Below are 6,000 nucleotides of genomic sequence, written 5' to 3' on the forward strand. Positions count from 1 at the left end.
TGCCTGGATGATATAGATACACAGACCACACATAAATATTTCAAAAGAGTAATCAAATATTAAGAATAAAGATTTAATATAAAAAAGAGTATACACATATACGAGAAGCTGTAGACACGCGATGGTCTCCATGGTGCTGTGTACTCTATTAATGTAGTCTTTACTCTGTATCTGTAGACAGTTTGTTGATGTTATACTCACTGTCTACATAAATTAAATAACCTTCATTGTTCACATTGTGTCCTCCAGCTTACCTACCAAAATCTGTCAGATGATTTTTCTTAATCACTGTCACATCTACTTTATATTTGTGTAAAATACTCAGTTATCACTCAGAATTTGTATTACAGCATTGAGAGATTGCTTTTCTGTTATAATTGTCATAAAACGATTGTGACCACAGGATCGAATAGAGGTTTTAGATATTTTTCATACAATCAGTCTTGATTAGTAGAATTCCATTTTATTCTTCCATAGAGACGCAATTCACACAATTCTTTTAATTTGAAAGGATTTTCCAGTTTTGGTACATGAGTTTTAAGTTTTTATTGTAGAACGATTTATTTGAGGATTTATTTCTGAAAAGGAAAAATAATCAAGTTATATTTATTTAACATTGTCCATAAATTTTTCACAATTGGGGTCAATATCAAGGTCTTCCTCCTCGACGTCGGCTAGAAGTCTATGTATCGGCAGACTCTCAACCGATTCCCAATCATGGTCATCCGAGTCAGAATCAGAACTGAAATCGGCGTAAAGTTTGGCATTTCCATGAACTATTGACTTGCCTGATATACACAAGGCTAGGTCAATGGCGTATTTGTCAGAGTGCTGTCCCAGTTATCTAGACAGCAACCCGACTGCGTCGTAGATTCGACTTCTTTCTCTTACGGAGGGAGGAGGGGTAATTCCTTCTTCTTCAAGGAATTTATTAGTTTTTTCAATTATTAACGATATATTTTCAAATTTATTTTGGTAGGGAATACGTTATCTGTCGTGCTTCTAACGAGGCTTCTTCTTCTGTTTTGTTCTTCTTCTTTTTTGAGGAAGGTTTTTAGCTTTTTGAAATTTGACTAGGGGTGGTGAAACGCCATCGCTGAAACTGCTAAATGTCTTGAATCAGAGGTCTTTTTTCTGCAGCATCCAGCTCGTCCACCATTCTCTTCAGGAATCCTATGTGAATGGTAGTAAGATGTAGTAACGTGTGAGATGTTAAGTTCTTTCAAAGTCTCTTTCACAATCCTATTCTCATTTTCTGTTCCATTGTCTGTGACAATTTGTAAGATCGCCCATATCTAGGAAAGATTTCTTCGATTATCAAATGAGCAATCGTCTCAGCTTTTTAATCTGGCATAGCAAATGCCTCTGGCCACCCACTAAACAGATCTACGAACCCCACATGTATTTATTCTCCGATAAGGACCTAGGGTATGGACCAGATAAATCTAATCCAATCTTAGCAAATGGATATTGAGGTATATCTGTTTCTTGAAGTGGTGGTTTCAAATTTTTCAAGGACCTCATTGAACAAGTAACACACTTAGTTACATAGCTGTAGATTTCTTGATACAAATTAGGCCAATAGTATTTCTGTCTGATTGAGTCAAATGTTTTGTCTATTCCCATATGCCCAGTGTCATCATGGTACTGATTAATTACCCCATCCCTAAAATGCTGAGGGACAAATAATCTTACAACTGGGTCGTGGTCTGCATTTGAGAAGAAATACACAATATCATCAATTAGTAGATATTTACTTTGTGTTGCTCTATCAGCTTTACCCTGTAAGATGTTATTTTTAAGCTTTAGAATTTCAGGATCTTTACTTTGTTCTAAGATCATATCTACATTTTTTTTCTTTTGACAACTCAAGGTCACGTTTAAACGGAAAATCTGGTGGTTCAAGTTCACAACTTGCATACCGTTTTGGGTCAAATGAATCTGAATGTAGAAAATTTATTATTTCATACGTTTTATCATTTTCATCTGGATCTTCAAAATCGTCCATTTCTTTTTCATTGATATCAGCGTTTTCAGGTAATCTTGATAGTAGATCCGCGCAAGTGTTTTCTGTTCCGGCAATATATTCAATCTTAAAATTGTATCCTGTTATGCTTAGAGCCCAAAGTTGTATTTTTTTCTGTTTTTCATTGGAGCCTCAAATAGAGACTTTAGCGGTTTGTGATCCGTTCTGATTACAAATTTAGCACTATGTAAATAGTGATCTAATTTCTGTAGAGCATAATATATTGCATATGCTTCTTTTTTAATTGGCGTTTGAGTATCACTTAGCTTGTTTGATAGATAATAAATTGGTTTTTCATTCCTAACACAAGGAATAATTTCATTATCATTATCTGATCTTTGTACTTAACAAGCACCTATTGCTTTATCCGACGCGTCAGTGTACAAAATGTACTCTTCATTTAAATCTTGGTAAGCTAACAGAGGCACAACAGTTAGGCTTTCTTTTAAATATTCAAACCCCCTTTGGCATGCTTCATTCCATTTAAATTTTGCATACTTTTTTGTTACATCAATGAGAGGTGCTGCAATTTCTGAGAAATTTGGAATAAATCGTTTATAATAACTACACATTCCAATGAAACTTCTGATATCTTTGACACAGTTTGGAGTTGGAACATGCCAAATAGCTTTAACTTTGTCTTCATCTGGTTTAATTCCAATTCCATTGATAACAAAACCCAAATATTTTGTCTCTTGTTTCAGAAAACTACATTTTTTCAATTTCAGTTTTAAACCATGCTGTCTAAGCCTGTCAAAAACATTTTGAATATGTCTGAAATGATCTTCAAGAGAAGTTGAATAAATTAGAACATCGGGTAAATGCTGTTTTCTCCTTACCTGACTCATCCATTGAAACTTGCCAATATCCAGATTTCAAATCTAAACTTAAGTATTTTGGGTTTCCTGAAGTAGCCAGAATATCATCAATTAGTGCAATGGATATGAATTGATTTTCGTTATTTTATTCAACTGTCTGAAGTCAACACAAAACCTTTTAGACCCATCTTGTTTATCAACAACAACTATTGGAAAACTCCATGGTGATTTAGATCTTCGAATTACATTTGCTTCTAACATTTCATCTTCATCAACAATTTAGTGCTTGTTTAGAGGAACTCTATATGGTCGCAATTTTTTATGGGTTGATGATTTCCCGTGTCAATTTTCATTTTCACCGTGTCCGTCTGACCTAAATCAGATTCGCGTTCAGCAAAAGTTCTTCGTTAGCAAAAATTAATTTTGAAATTTTATCTTTGTGAACATTTGGAACGTCAATTTGATTTTTATTTATTTTACTGCCAGTTTCATTTGTTGTTTGAATTTCATTTACGAGGCCACCGATGTTTTGTTTACATTACCTGCTCGACCAAGTGGACATCCTCGTTTAATCTTAATTATTTTATTGGTGTTGTTTACAACAAGAATTGGTACTCTATTGTTTTAATTTTTGTTATAGAGTCTCCTATCATAGTCCTGGTTTGCTTCCTACAAAACCATTTTCAATTGATGAAATTTCAACTAAACCATCTTCAACAACAAAATTGAATTTTAGTTTTCCCAAACAAACATGCGCCGTTTGTGGCTTGATTATTGACTTTTTTACTGCTCTTATCACTGCTGATATATGAATATCTTTTTTCAAACGGAATGTATGTTTCACTAATTCTGAATGTCCCTAAATCGTAATATAGTCGTGCACCATTTTTGATCAACCAATCACGTCCCAATATGACATTTCTATTCATATTTTCAATAACATAAAATGGATGGTACAAAGTCATGCCTCCCAACTGAAAACTGACATTTGCCTTCCCTTTGATGTTTAAATTTTCACCATTTACTGATTGTAAATTGACTCTCTCTTTTGATAATTGTGGAATGTTTTGAAGAGACCTGAATACTTTTGAATGAATCGATGAAACTTCGGCACCTGTATGGATAAGTGCTCGGAATTTTTGCGTGTTAATTTTAATAATGCAAGAATTTGGATTTCCCGCGATATTAATTTTGAATCTTGGAATGTTTGATTTTTGATTCTTTTATTCACACAATTGTTTACCCCTCCCAACGGTCTCATTTTGAAAGAAGTTTAATTGTTTAACTGTACGTTTCGATTTTACAATTTCTTTTTAGGTGACTCTTCTTTCCACAATTCCAACACTCTATGTCTTTAAGACTTTTTGTTTGATTTACAGAATAAATACTTTTTTCTGTTTGGTGGTTTTGGTTTAGGGCGACGTGTTCTACAATGATCGACTTCCATGGGTACATGGGCTTGTCTACCTGACCTGAGTTCGAATCTTTTGTATAAATTCTGCTCAGCAATGGCAGAATTTATGGCCGTTTGCAGGATTCTCTCGCATGACCTTGAATTTTAGTCTATCTGAGTATAGACCATCGATGAAGAATCCCACAAGCTGTCGTTCTACAGACGGTTCTCCATCAAGACCTTTGTAGGCATCTTCTGCCAACGAAAGCAAACGATCAGCATAAATTTGAACGTTTTCTTCTGGTTTCTGGACAACTTTTCGCAACAATATAAACGCATGTTGCGGATCCATCACCTTGGCGAATCGAGAAGATAATTCGCCCTCTAATGCATTCCAGGTCCCCCTGGGCTATTAGGTATTTTGCTCTGTATAAAATCAGAAACCGCCCCACGACTGGAACCAAAAGCGACAATTTGCACTTTATCATCTTGCAAGTGATTCATGAATGCATACGTTTCAACAGGTTTTATCCAATCTTTGAATTTTAATGGATCCCCCTCATATGGTGTGATTACATTAGAGATGCCATTAGTACCCAGTGTTGAAGATAATCCCTTTACTGATGAACCTAATTCATCAAATTTGTTCTCAAGAATTGACGACAAACTCGTGAATGCACTACTTAGATCAAAAGCATTGCCCATGTCTTGGGAGTCCATCATGAATTTATCAAAATATAACAAAACAGTTACTTACAGTAGTCTTTGTCCTTTTAAGCGTTGATGTGATTTCCCGTTCGTGTTACGTAAGAATACGTAATCCTGGTCACAGCACCAATTAATCACATATGACACTACTCGTGATTAAGAAGACTGGTAAAGTTTAAATAACTGCTATATTATTACAATCCAAAATGGTTAGCAAACAAACAAAGGTTTAGATCAAAGTCAAAAGGCACCTAAAGTTTCTCTAAACAACAAGCGTTCTCTAAAGGTCTCGGAGCGAAGGATGTTAAAAGGCTGCTGATACCAAGCGCGCACCAGGTTTTATACTGAATGGTACTGGACGAGTGTCACATATTTGGAAACAGGAATCAGATCACATCTTAATGAATATTTAGTTCATCTTCACTGTTCCTCCCACCAAAGCGTTCTTAGGGTGGTTTTAATTAGCATATTATTGTCATCTCCATATAGGAGAGGACCATGTGTGATCTATGTCCAGCCCACTAGATGCGTAGGAGGTATCAAATCATCACCAGATAATGGTCAGTAGAGTGGTCAGCACATTCTTGCATGTCCGATTAATTAGAAGTACACATTAGTGTCTATTTCTGACCCTCTCAGCATGTAGTAGATAATTAGTAAACGGTAGTAGTGTCCATTACCAATTAGTATCTTTACTACCTTAGGATGAAAGCGCACTTAAGTATGTTGTCCTAGCACCGTGTCTAAAAACTCAGAGATACTTATTGACAAATTATATACAAATATTTACAACTGCAAAAGTCATATCTAATAGAACCAACTCCTCCTTATTCTGCTGAAACAATAATCTTCAGATATCCTTCTTATAATCAGCAGCAAGATTGTATGCATAGACTGCTGAATCATCCTCATATTTTACATTATACCATTGCGGAAACCCTGGAATAAGAGATATGACACAACCTTCGTATAGTTGGAACAGTAAAAATTGCCTGAATCAGTGTCAATACATTTTTTGATGGTATCTAATGGAAAGTTTTTGTATTTACCTGATT

This window comes from Saccostrea echinata, unplaced genomic scaffold (assembly GCF_033153115.1).
Source record: "Saccostrea echinata isolate AGI-Se365-2 ecotype Australia unplaced genomic scaffold, CSIRO_AGI_Sech_v1 ptg000006l, whole genome shotgun sequence".
Lineage (NCBI taxonomy): Eukaryota > Metazoa > Mollusca > Bivalvia > Ostreida > Ostreidae > Saccostrea > Saccostrea echinata.